The sequence below is a fragment of the Dermacentor andersoni genome, chromosome 3 (genome assembly GCF_023375885.2).
Source record: "Dermacentor andersoni chromosome 3, qqDerAnde1_hic_scaffold, whole genome shotgun sequence".
In the NCBI taxonomy this organism is placed as follows: domain Eukaryota; kingdom Metazoa; phylum Arthropoda; class Arachnida; order Ixodida; family Ixodidae; genus Dermacentor; species Dermacentor andersoni.
Genome location: NC_092816.1, coordinates 174,658,057 through 174,672,388, shown reverse-complemented (window position 1 = coordinate 174,672,388; position 14,332 = coordinate 174,658,057). Strand labels below are relative to the sequence as shown.

At 46.2% G+C, this 14,332-nt stretch overlaps 1 long non-coding RNA gene across 1 annotated transcript in view; it reads right to left on the bottom strand.

Moving 5' to 3' along the window:
• LOC140216476 (uncharacterized) overlaps positions 1-14,053 on the bottom strand; it is a 304,566-nt gene extending 290,513 nt beyond the window's left edge. The window contains exon 1 of the long non-coding RNA XR_011893159.1: positions 13,859-14,053. This is a non-coding gene — a long non-coding RNA (uncharacterized lncRNA). The remainder of the gene's footprint in view (positions 1-13,858) is intronic.
• Between the last annotated feature and the right edge of the window lie 279 nt (positions 14,054-14,332).

Sequence of the window (14,332 nt, the reverse complement as noted above, 5' to 3'; positions counted from 1 at the left end):
AGCCATCGCATTGGCCAGCCCCTCTAGTCTGAGAAACGAGCAAGTCACACTTAATACTGATTCCCAGGTAGCTTGCCGTATTACGCGAGAGGCAGAATATTTTTCATCGCCCACCGGCTCCTCAAACAAGCCTCCCTTATCCAGGACCTTGAAATAGTATGACCTGCAGGACACGAGTCCCTCCATGGAAGTCAACGTTCGCATGCTGTAGCGCGAGCGCGCGCCTCCCGTACGCCAGAAGAGAGGGACACGGCCTCAGGTATGGAGCCCGTTCCTTTATATTGCAGCACCGTACTACCGCCGATGGAACAGACGGCAATACCCACCTCCACACTAGACCCTCTCACATGATGATCCCGTATCATGGGGATAATTTCAAACCAGCGGATACATTCACTTAAGCAGACTACACGCAATACATCCTACACTATACTGGTACAAATGTCCCCTTTCTAACGACTACGCCACACTATGTCGCACAACAGGGGTGTCATCATCATCACCATCATCATCATCAGCCTGGTTATGCCCACTGCAGGGCAACGGCCTCTCCCATACCTCTCCATCAACCCCGGTCATGTACTAATTTTGGCCATGTCGTCCCTGCCAACTTCTTAATCTCATTCGCCCACCTAACTTTCTGCCGCCCCCTGCTACGCTTCCCTTCCCTTGGAATCCAGTCCATAACCCTTAATGACCATCGGTTAGCTTCTCTCCTCATTACATGTCCTGCCCATGCCCATTTCTTTTTCTTGATTTCAACTAAGACGTCATTAACTCGCGTTTGTTCCCTCACCCAATCTGCTCCTATCCCTTCACGTTACACCCATCATTCTTCTTTCCATAGCTCGTTGCGTCGTCCTCAATTTAAGTAGAACCCTTTTCGCAAGCCTCCAGGTTTCTGCCCCGTAGGTGAGTACTGGTAAAACACAGCTATTATACACTTTCCTCTTGAGGGATAATGGCAACCTGCTGTTGATGATCTCGGAATGCCTGCCAAAGGCACCCCAGCCCATTCTTATTCTTCTGATTATTTTCGTCTCATGATCCGGATCCGCCGTCACTACCCGCCCTAAGTAGATGTATTCCCTTACCACTTCCAGTGCCTCGCTACCTATTGTAAAATGCTGTTCTCTTCAGAGACTGTTAAACATTACTTTAGTTTTCTGCAGATTAATTTTTAGACCCACTCTTCTGCTTCGCCTCTCCAGGTCAGTGAGCATGCATTGCAATTGGTCCCCTGAGTAACTAAGCAAGGCAATATCGCAGCGAATCGCAAGTTACTAAGGTATTCTCCGTTAACTTTTATCCCTAATTCTTCCCAATCCAGGTCTCTGAATGCCTCCTGTAAACACGCTGTGAATAGCATTGGAGAGATCGCATCTCCCTGCCTGACGCCTTTCTTTATTGGGATTTTGTTGCTTTCTTTATGGAGGACTACGGTGGCTGTGGAGCCACTATAGATATATTTCAGTATTTTTACATACACCCTGATGCCGTAATGCCTCCATGACTGCTGAGGTTTCGACAGAATCAAGCGCTTTCTCGAAATCAATGAAAGCTATATATAAGGGTTGGTTATATTCCGCACATTTCTCTATCACCTGATTGATAGTGTGGATATGGTCTATTGTTGAGTAGCCTTTACGGAATCCTGCCTGGTCCTTTGCTTGACAGAAGTCTAAGGTGTTCGTGATTCTATTTGCGATTACCTTAGTAAATAGTTTGTAGACAACTGACAGGAAGCTGTCACTTGCGGGGGTGTACCCAACCAGAAAGGCAGCGCTACAAATATCCGACCCCACACGCGAGCAGTGGGAGGCCACATTGTCCAGCTCGGACCCTCGTGACCAGCAGCAACTGGTACGGCGGGTTCGGGAGGCAGCAAGAGCCGCCGGAGCCCTAGACTGAGGGCGCCTCCGCGCAGAAGCAGAAAGACACCAGTTTGTCTTTCTTTTTCTTTCAGTAAATGTTTTTCCGCTTCCTCTTTCTCACTCTAAACCATAAAGCATTACATACCACCCTCAGCATTTGTAGTGGTGGTTTTCAACAGCTTCGTTGGTCATTCGCCTCAACAAAGTGTAATGACTCATGAATTCTTCCCCCTTAATAAATTACAATAATTTTCCTTTTTCGCCAACTGTCTCGTATTCCTCTACCTTTTAAGATTTTTTCTTCACTTTTGCGTTCATCAGAGCTTCGGTACTTTTTGGTTCTACTTCATGTAGTAGCCCAATGGGAACCTCGTCTAGCCCTGTGGCGGTGCGCGTAGAAAATTTTATTTCCGCTTTATTCCAGTTGAAATTTCTCAGCAGCAGGTACTTTTACATCTGTACCCCTTGCAAGCTCGTTTTTTGCTCCAGTAACATCTCGTGATTTTCTTGGAATTATTCGGCTGTCATTTTTTGCTTGTAATTTAATACCTCGTCCCCTTCCAGCTTGTTTCCATATTGGTCTAGGGTATATTGTATGGTTCCAGACTATATTCAATGTGCGGCCTTCTTTCTTTAGCTTATTTCTGACAATCGATGTTCACTTTCACCTTTTAACTATACTTCAACCAGTATTTCAACCATATATTTTTTTATCCCAGTATATTTCCCATTTCCTGTCGATTTCATCCTCCGACGACTCAGTTTTTTGTCCTCCTTATGTCCCCGTGGTGCTTTCTGTTGTCCTTCGATTACTCATCGTGCCTCCCTCTTCCACTAGCTTTTCGGTTTCCTTTTTTCGTTTCCAACAATATGTTGCTTTTCTTTCCGTATTTCCGTCGGGATTAAACTTACAAATTAACTATATTTTTTATTTATTCAGTTACTGCCGGCCGCCTTTTAGTAGCCAGGTCACTCTCTTGTTGGCCATTTGACAACTTCTTTATGTAGTCCTATGACTATTTTTGCTATTTGTTAAGTGTTCAAATCTCAACTGGCCATTCTTGCCCTTTTGCTTTATTTTCCCATTCTGTGTACCATTGTCAAAGTTATGCGTGTATCGCCACTACCTATGATGCCATACCCTTCCTCTCAAATATCATATATTCCTCCTTCATCCGACAATAATCAATGCAATTATTGGTCGATTGCCTATTTTCCACTGCCCACGGGGTCTGACCGAAGAGAAGAAATTGACTATGACCGAAGAGAAGAAATTACGCCATCTGATGCGTGGCGTTAAGCAGGAGCTGTTTGGAGGACTCGTCCGCTACCCACCACACAGTGTTGCTGAGTTTCTCACCGAAGCGGCGACCATAGAGAAAGCGCTGCAGCAGCGTGCCCATCGCTACAATCGTGATCTCACCAGAGCACCGGCCAATATCCTGTCAGCGGCCCAGGCAGTAACACCGAAGCACTAAAGGAACTGGTGAGATCAATCGTAAAGGAGGAGCTTCGAAAGCTGCAGCTACCGGAAGCCACGCCGACTGTTTCAACTCTCGCCGCCGTCATTCGAGATGAAATTCGCCACGCCATTCTGCAGCCAGGACGTGAGGAACCGCCTGTTCATCATGACCTACCACTACCCGTACGTCGAGTGCCAACGTAAGCTGATGTGTTATGTAAACCGACCGGGGATAGTTCTCCATTCGCGACCCCCAGCAGCCGCCAGCCGACTCTGCGCAGTGGACCCCTTCTAGAAGAGCTGAGGCCACGAAAAAGTGACGTGTGGCGTGCACCCGACCGGACGCCACTCTGTTTCCACTGCGGGGAAGCTGGACAGCTTTACAGAATGTGCCCATATGGCAGAGCAGGCCTTCGCGGCTTTACGATAAATGCGCCTTGTCTCCGTAATGGCGAAAGACCCACCGAAACTCAGGACTACTTGACCCGACAACAGGATCCGGCTGCTAGATACCAACATCAGCCCCGATCATCAACGTCTGCACTCTACCGATCAACAAGTCCACGGCCATCCTCAATTTCACCAAGGCGTCGTTCACTGAGCCCACGTCCGGAAAATTGAAGCGAGCGACCTGTGGAGGCGAGGCCACGGACGTTCGAAAAAGCCAAGATCCTCCGTCATGTTTACCGAGCAGCCACGACGAACAGAAGCGGATGACTAAGATAAGTGAACTGAGAATTCCTTCAGACTTGCGCATTACAATAGACGGTCATAAATACAGTGCATTAGTTGACACAGGTGCCTATTATTCCGTCGTAAGATATGCACTCACCAAGCAATTGAAAAAAGTTTTGATGCCATGGAGTGGACCACAGATACGTACGGCTGGTGGGCACCTCATTACGCCCCTGGGTATATCTACAGCGAGAATCGGAAATCGGAGTTTTTCTTAAGTCGTTGATTTTGTCATGCTACCAGAATGTTCGAAGGATTAATATTCGGGATAGACTTTCTCCTAACAAATGATGCCATAATCAACCTGCAGAATTCTAGCGTGTCATTTTCTACGAAGCAGGCTATAGACGTGCAAGTGTCGGAGGAGCTAGAACACGTTGCCTTGCGAGTTACCGACGATGACAACCGTGCCACCACGATGCAGCATGCTGGTTCGCGTAAGAAACGAAGCATTCGACGACTCGGAAGGTATAACGGAGGCCAACGCCGAGCTACTGTTGAAAAAGGGTATTTTCGTAGCACGAGGAATTGTTCAACTACGCGATGGGTGTGCTTATGTATTGCTGACAAACTTCAGAAGCGAATTTCAGCACGTCGCAAAGAATACAGCCATGGCCTTCCTGCACAGCGCTACTGCGGTCACAGATGTATGTAGCTTAGCGTCGAGGCCGCCTGCTGTCCAAACTATGCATGACGCCGTAACGTCAGTTGCGATCAACCAAAGTCTGACGCCAGTCCAGAAAGAAATGATGGAGGACCTTATAAATGAATTCGCTGAATGTTTCTCCACCTCGTCAAAGGTACGGCGCACACCAATTCTTAAACACCGTAAAATAACAGACGAAGCGACCAGGCCAGTATACCAACATCCCTACCGAGTGTCACCGGTTGAACAAGAGATCATAAAGAGACAGGTGCAAGAGATGCTTGAGGACAATGTCATTCAGCCATCAAAAAGCCCGTGGGCGTCGCCCGTAGTCCTTGTGAGAAAGAAGGACAATACATTGAGATTCTGCGTTGATTACCGAAAATTGAACAGTGTGACCAGGTCGCATTGATGACACGTTGGATCGCCTACGACATGCAAAATTTTTCTCTTCATTAGATCTCAAGAACGGATATTGGCAAATTGAAGTAGACGAAAGAGACTGTGAAAAAACTGCTTTCGTAATCCCAGACGGCCTGTATGAGCTCAAAGCGCTTCCATTCGGCCTCTGCTGTGCGCCGGCGACATTCCAGCGCATGATGAACAGTGTCCTTTCGGGTCTTAAATGGCAGTCATGCTTAGTTTACCTAGACGACGTAGTGGTATTTTGCGCAACATTCTACCAGCATGTCCAGAGGCTGCGTTTAGTGCTTCAAGCCATCCGCTCGGCAGGCCTAACCATTAAACCGGAAAAGTACCTGTTTGGATTCCAAGAACTTCGTTTCCTGGGTCACGTAGTTAGCGCGCAAGGTACTGGTCCGGATCCCGACAAGACTGCTGCCGTTGCACAATTTCTAAAGCCCACAAACAAGAAGACGGTACGCCAATTTTTGGGACTATGCGCTTATTACAGGCGATTTGTAGAAAACTTCTCGAAAATTGCCGAACCTCTGACGAAACATACTAAAGAAGACGTACTTTTCATGTGGCATACTGAACAAGAGGTTGCGTTCAATGAACTAAAGGAACGATTGCAAGCCCCACCGATCCTCGCCCACTTCGACGAGACAGCTGACACAGAAGTCCACGGAGATGCAAGCAATCTCGGTCTCGGCGCGGTTTTACTTCATTGGCAAAATGGGGAAGAGAAAGTCATAGTGTATGCTAGCCGCACTCTCTCGAAAGCTGAAACAAATTACTCTGCGACAGAAAAGGAGTGTTTGGCTGTCATATGGGCCATCAGCAAGCTCCGACCATACCTTTACGGCAGGTCGTTCCATGCAGTCAGCGATCGCCATTCTCTTTGCTTGCTGGCAAACCTAAAAGACCCAAGTGGACGACTTGCGAGGTGGAGCCTCAGGCTCCAAGAATACGACATTACTGTCGTGTACAGGTCTGGAAGAAAACATAACAATGCTGACTGCTTGTCCCGCTCACCAGTGGAGTCGACTCCTTCAGAAGAAGATTTCCCATTTCTTACAGCGATGACAGCTTCGGAAATCGCCGAGCGTCAACGGGCAGACACAGAATTGCTCCCATTCATCAAACACCTCGAAGGATGCGACGTCCAAGTCCCACGCATGTTTATGAGAGGTTTACCGTCATTTTGCCTCCGAGATAATGCGCTCTACAAGAGAAACTTTGAACGCAACCAGGAAAAACCAGCCCGGCAGTTGGCATGGTTCCCTATCCGCCAGCGCCGCAGAGACGTTCAGTACCACCCGGGCGACAAAGTGTGGGTATGGACACCAGTGCGTCGTCGCGGACTATGTGAAAAACTTCTTCGCCGATACTTTGGACCTTACGAAGTTATTCGCCGAGTAGGTAACCTGAATTACGAAGTCAGCCCTCATGAGCAAGAGCGCTCAAAGCGGCACATCCATGCGGAGGTCGGACATGTAGTCCGCATGAAGCCTTACTACGACAGGCAATGAAAACACATCTATAGATAAATTTGTTTCATACGCATCGGGACGATGCGTTTTCGGAGGGGGACTAATACCGCAGAGAGCTCTCCACATGCCAGTTACGAGCACTCTCGTGAGGCACCTTTCCAAGCGTCTCATCGCTAAAACCCATTACTCGTCGCATCGCCATTAGAAGAGCGCCAGCAACGCCTCGTGCATGGCGATACAGCGCGTGTCTCCCGTGCACGCGCTCACGGCAGCGGCCATGTCTGCCGTCCAATGAGAAGCCACGGCGTTGCTCTTGGCCTTCGGCGCGCGTGAAAAGTGCGTTCGGCGGAGAGATGCGGTTGACTGTGGAATAGGCTCCTGTTAACTCTTCTTTTAAAGTGTGTGAATGCTTAATATTGAGTTTCCGGGAACAAGTTCGCCCCCAGTAAACCAGTGTGTTTAGTGTACTTCATTGCAGAGTGCTACAATATCTCGCTTTATAGGTGCGTGTCCTAAGGCATCCCGATCTCGCTTCGTAAAGTAATGAGCTTCCCTTTGAGTTATGATAAATTGTTTCTTTCCTGATTTCGTTTTTTTCTCCTAAGTAGTTACTCATGGCCGGTTTGTTTTCCATTGCCGCCACCCATGAGATTATTTCAGCTTATTTGACTTTCCGCTTGACGTTTTGTTGCTGTGTTTCCCACCCTACAGGCCGCATACTTGCTGGTAAGCTTCCTAGTTCTCTTCCTCCAATGTGAATCAATGTTTTTCCTGTACAGATACCTCAACACTCTCCCAGCCCATTTACTTTCTTCCATATTCCACAGGCCTTCTTCATACACAATTTTACTACGAGCTCCCCTTACTTCAAAACTAGTCCAGCCCATATCACCCATCACAGCTTCATTTGTAGTCTTCCCATGAGCCTCCAATGCGAGGCGACCCACTGACCTGTGGTTCCTATCGAGTCCTCATTGTACCCCTGATTTAAAGCAAACAACCACATTTCCAAATGTAAGTCCTGGAACCATTACACCCTTCCACATACCTTGGAGCACCTCGTACATATTGTATCCCCATAGCGCTCTGTGCATCATTATGGCTGGATTTCTCTTCTCCTTCACTGTTATTGTTTTTTTCCTGTGTTTCCATACATCTATTGCCTTCGTTTATCCATATACCAAGGTATTTATATTCTGTTACCCGAGGTATTTCCTGGCCCTGTATCTCCACTGTCTGTTCACTGTTTTCATTGAATACCATAACACCTGATTTTCTAACACTAAATTTCAAACCTAAATTGTTGCCTTCTTGTTCGCAGACATTAGCCAGACGTTGCAAATCGCTTTGCTTTTTAGCTAGCAGCACAATTCTGTCTGTATCAAATAAACCTCGAAGCTGCTGCTCGGCTATTGTACCCGCCTGTTTGTATGAGAGAATAAAGCCGATATTATTTCCTTCTACCGCCCTCTCCATCCTCACCGTGTAGTACATCATAAACAGCAGTGAGGATAAAGGGAGCCCCTGCCTCAGTCCCTTGTTGATATGCACTTTCTCCTCGCACCTCATCCCTTCCCATTTAATGCAAACGGTATTTTCTAGGTAAATTTCTCTCAAAAGCTGTAGACAATCGCGACCTAGCCTTACGCTTCTAGAATATCCCGTAAAATGTTCCGGTATACGTTGTGATAGGCTCCTGCAATGTCTAAAAACGCCACATATAACGGTCTGCTTTCCACTTTTGATATTTCAATACACTGAGTAAGAACAAATAAGTTATAATCTAAGCGCTTACCTATTCTGAAGCCATTCTGAAGTTCTCCCAAAATACCATTATTCTCCGCCCATTCTTGAAGCTTTAATTTGGTTGCCTGCATTGCTAGCCTGTATATTAACGATGTAATGGTCGACGGTTATGCGAGTGGATCTATCTTTCTCTCCCTTACCTTTATAAATTAAATTCATTCTACTTTGTCGCCAGCTGTCTGGTATTCGTCTATCTTTTAAAGTTTCTTCTACTGCTTTCACCAGAGCTTCTTTACTTTTTGGTCCTAGTTTATTAATCAGCCTAACATCAACCTCCTCTAGCCCTGTGGCTGGGTGCTTAGGAGATTTCTCTTCGGCCTTCTTCCAGTTGAAATGTGTCAACACCAGCAATTTTTCCACCTGGGTCTCTTTCATGCTCTTTTTTTCTTCAAATACAACCTCGTCATGGCCTTGGAAAGATTCAGCTGTTAGTTTTCGGATGTAATTTATTGCCGCTCCTCCATCCAGTCTGTTTTCATCTTCGTCTATGATATGATGTATTGTTGTTGACTTCCTGCCTAATAATTGTATGCGGTTCCAAAATATTCTAGGTGCGTCCTTCTTTTTCTCACTTATTTCTGGCAACCAACGTTCACTTTCACCTTTTAATTTTGCTTGCACCAGTATTTGACCCATAGATTTTTCTCCCGGTATATATACAATTTACTGGTTACTTCATCCTGTGGCAACTGTGCCTTCTTTGCCTACCTGTGCTCTAGGGATGCTTTCTATCGTTCGGCGATCGCTTCTCGTATGTCCACGTTTAACCAGCTTTTCGGTTTCCTTTTTCCTTTCCAACGAATATGTTGTTTCTCTTTCCGTATTTCTGTCGTTATTACAATTAGAAGCTCACTATATTCCCACTCATTATTCGGCCATTTGCCAAGTTCTTCCTCGAATTTATTGACTATATTTGTTATTTGTTCAGCGTTCAAATTTGGACTGGCCATTTTGCACTCCTTGCTCTCTTTCCCAACTACATATCCCATCTTCAAAATGATGCGTTTATGGTCACTCCCTATGCTGATATACCCTTCCTTATCAATGGCCATTTCTCTCAACATATTATGAATTCCTTGTGTCATCAGACAGTAATCAATGGTTGATTGCCGGTTTCCCATTTCCCCATGGTCTGCCCTTCACTTTTAGGCCTTGTATTCAGGATACCGAGGTTATGTTGCTCACAAAGGTCTTGACTTCCTGTTGTTTTCTGTATAGCCATCTAAATCCTGTATGTGGGCATTCATGTCGCCTAATAGGACAATTTCAGCCCCACTCCCGAAACCCTTCATACCAGCGCTTATGCATTCCACTAAAGCTTTATTCTTCACTGTGCAATTAGTTCTGGTCAGCAAATACGTAACGCCCAGCCAAGTTTTTGTTCCCACTCATTGTACCTGATAACCAAAGATGCTCTTTACATTCTGAATTTACTCTTTTCCATTGGGCTCCCTGATGGATGAGCATTCCGACTCCCCCTCCCTTTCTTTCCGACTTAGTTCTGTTGCACCCCTCCCAAAGATATTTCTAAATCACTGGCGGCTCTTCCGATACTCTAAGGTGTGTTTCTGCAACCGCATAGACGCCTATTTGTTCTCTATTTAACTGCTCCTCAATCTCTGCCCACTGTTCCTTTCTTTTGCCACCCTTCAAGTTTATGTAGCCTATTGCATGGCGTGCTCTCTTTCTTGCTTTCCCCCTTTTTCTGTTATCGACGGCGATGCTCTTCTGAGGTTCCTCTAGGGGACCTTCTTCATTACTACTTACTCTGGCCTCCTGAGCGCCCGTCGGCCACCTAAAAAAGCTACAGCGCGACTACCGAGTCACCAGCCTACTTCTCTTGCCATCCTGTAATTGAAGTGGATCCCGTCTTGTTTAAAACCCCACCTTCTCACTTCCCTGTTTACTTCGACAACCTCGAAGCCTTTCTCTCGGCTCATTTTCCATATCGCCTCATTAGCAGTCACTACGGCTTTTTGTACGTGACTGTCACGTACAGGCACCTCTGGTACCGTGCACACCGCGATCTGCACCTCAGGGGTAGCTCGCGCAAGTCCTCCACCCCCTTCGCCAAGCGCTGGGCTAGTCCTGTCCCTTTCCTCTTTAGGACGTCATTTAGCCCACCTGCTACTACGACAAGGTTGCGCACGTGGGCATCTTCAGCGAGCTTTTCTTTTGCCCAGTATCCGCCCTGTAAATGTCTCTACCGCCACTCTTTTATCGCCTTCGACCCTCTCGACAATTGCTTCTGAGGACCACTTAGGCAGCTTTAACTCGCCGGTGATAATCACCCTTTCACTCTCCCCTACATCTCTCTGCTTGCCTTTGTGCTTTACTGCGTGATTCGGACTCGACAATGGGCATTGTCCCCTGTGCCGGCCTCAAGGTACTTGCCGCTCTTTCCAGTTAACCCTTCAGCACGTTTCACGCATTCCACGTACTTTGCTAGCACTCCCTCTCCGGTCACGTCGGGGGAATGCGTTTCATTCTCACGCACATTCTCGTTCACAATGGTGACCCTGTCTTGCTTTTCCTGGGCTGCTTCAGGTCTTTTTTTCAACTACCTTCCTTGCATCACGCTCCCTATCTAGCTCATTTTTTAGCTCTTCCTCTTGTTTGCCAAGCTCGTTGTGCAATGCCTCAATTTTCTTTACCCTAGCATCGACATCACAGTGTGTGCCGATCGACTCGGTTCCCTCTCCATTCTCATCCGTCCCCACCTCTGCCTTAAGGGCCCGCCCGCACACTTTCTGCTTTCCCGGCTTTCTTGCCATGTATTGCACGGCTTTTTCTGACGCAAATACTATAACACTATAATGCTATAATAATGCACAGCACGTGCCTTTCAGCAAAAATCGATACCTACAGGGTCCAAATCCCGAAATTCACTGCGTGCAGGTGACCGCCATCTGCTGGTGCTGCAAGGAACGCCGATGCGCATATGGCGCGCACCTCTGGAGTTTTCCTACGGACACGACAGGCCTATAGGCGCCTTCTACGGTGCCCTCCCTGCCCGCCTGGCGCTGCCCAAACCTAAAGCCCTTCCCCCCCCCCCCCCTCCGAAATGTCATTACTGTGATTCTGTTACGATTTCTTTTGAGTTGCCTCTGCCTTTTCACTTAAAATTTTATTATTGCGAGCAGCTTACCGCATCGTTGTTGATGCGGACGTGCGCGGCTTTTATTTCATATACTTTGACATTATTTTTGGAAATCCTGACAATAGTAGGACAAGCGAACTAGAAGCGCCAGCGGCGGCTACCTCATCTGTATTATTTCATTTCAAATTTTTTGTTAAATTTCCACTGCGCGCACGACGTGAATACAATATAATAAATATATATGCAGGATCAAGTTTACTGCATTTTTTCTGGAGAAGGAGGCAGCCAACTAACAATTGTTTTTAATGTTGTGGATAGCCTATGCCTATGGAATGCATGTCTCGCTGTACCGTCACCTAGCTTCAAATTGCTTTGCGTGCTTTCTTGACTCCAAGAAAAGAATGAACGCTTCGGCAGTCTTTTATCAGCGGCGTGCGAAAAGCACCTGAACGATGTGTTTCTCATCACAACTTCTCTTTCCAGTTCGCAAAGCTAACGACTCATCAAAAAAAACTCTTCGAATAATTTCTAACATTTATTAGGGACCAAAACATCGCCACTCCCATGCAGAGGTCATCACTATATGTAATTCACTCAGTATGAAAAATGAGACCAAGTTGGATTTGCTTGAAATCGCAATCAATAGCAGTCATGCGCAGCAGGACTTGTACTCGGACTCACATTAGACAAAGAAAGAGAGAGAGAGAGATGCTTCTGTATCGCCGGAAAGGGAGAAGTAAGTGTTAACGAAGTTTAATGCAAACTGCATAAATCATTACCGTATAAATCCGTGTAAGGGCCGCATCCCCAACTTGACAGCCAATATAACAAAAAACCGAAAGCCCATCGCAAAAGAAATCGTCTTCGGTGCGCTGACTCCTGTTCACATCACTGTGTCTTATTTTTTTACTGATTCGTTTGATAATACTGTTGTTTATTTGTCTGGCTGATAACTGATGTTTCCATAATCATTCATTCCGCCGCCGGCAAATAAATTAAACCGGTGGCATAAGGCATGCTTTTATAAGTACTGAAACTATTGCGTTTGAGATCACATGGCTTATGCAAATAATTCCAACAATAACTTGTGTTCAGAAAATATTATACTTTGCGTATTTTTATTTTATACGTTATGTCTCATCTTCTTAACTAACCTTTCGTAATGAAAATATTTCTTGATATCAAGAAATATTTTCAGGAAAGATATCAGAAATCAAGTAGAAAATATCAAGATAATAGAAATATCAAGATAAAGATATCAAGAAATATATAAAAACTATCAGAAGGCGTTACATGAATTTTTTAATGTTACAGCTTAATCGGACAAAACACGTATATCCCCCTAACGTGTTGCACTGAATCCTCTTGACGCATGGCTCATGCGAGAGACTCTAGTCTCTTGGTGGTGCGAGGTGACTCAGGCTTCGAAATTGAACTTGATTCCAACTACGGGGTTTCTTGTATATGTTGATACAGGGCCGTCACTTCCGTTAATATTTCTTCGACGTTACACGAAGTTTGTATATATATATATATATATATATATATAGAGAGAGAGATATGGGTGGGGTTCGGAAAGCGCTGGTAAGGCCCAGCACCCCGAAAAAATGAAAGCACTCCCCCTACGGTGCATTGCAAGGTAGACCTACACACATCCGCTGTATCAACCGATAGCTTTAGTTGCGCGTCTGCAAGCACCCGCGCACGCAATGCATGACAGCGTGAGTCTGTAGTGAAGCGGCTGCCCACGAACCTACAGTATAGTAAGCTGGGCGCAAAATTTGAGAGGTACATCGCTCGCTGGCACGCACGGGAGATGGTCGCGTGCATTTCAGCGTCGCCATGTGCCAGCTTCACAAACAGCTGTAGCGAACTCACGCAAATTCCTCCTTGCGTAACTATCTTCGAAACGGCGCTCTCGTTGGTACGTGAGAACACGAGTGAACATCACGCAGAGACCGCAGTGCCTGCAAAGCTGCGGGCATGCCGAACACGTCTAGCGTGATCCTGCGTACACTGCATGCACACTGCCGCCTCCGAGTGTTTCCTGCGTGCGCAAAGCTGTTGCGGTAGCCCAACTAAAACTACCTAGTTTCAGCGCTTCCAGTACTTCCTTAAAGAACTCTTGTTTGCTAGCCATTCTTCGTCCAGCTGGCAGCAAGTGCCATATCAAAGATAAACTGCTTATAGTGTGACGAAAACACCTCGTTACTCGCAATTGCAACAGTCGTTTTAGATTAACTCTCATAGGCACGTTCAAGGTGACTTCTTTATGTATTTAATATCTCCCAACAATCTACACCACATTCTCACTGGATAGCGAAGTCGAAGCTTTCTTACCTTGGGGTATCGTTGTAGCCTCAATGGTCGCCTCAGTGGTTAGCAGTTCTGGATCCTGCACCGCATCTTGAAGCCACCTGTTTGAGCAAGGAATATGGAATGCAGGGCACCAAGCGTGTGCACACGTTTCCTCGAAAGCTGCGCAATAAAAATAGAAATTCGTCTTACACTGCTCATTCTTAATCGTCACTGATGGTACAACATCTGGTGCATGTATTCGACACAAATACAAAGAAAAAAGATCAGGGAAGATTCGCATTGTGAGGCCTGAACACGACTCGTTCTATTTTACCTGCCTTAAAGACGTCACATGTTTTGTTTTTTATAATGGGTGGAAACGTACAAACAATGCAAGAATATTACCACGTACTGTTAGTTAGAAAGATCCCTAGATAAATTATAAGGAACGGCTTTAATGTAGCGGAGTTCGAGCTACGACGACGAAGATAAAGCTGTGCGGCTGATGATCATAAT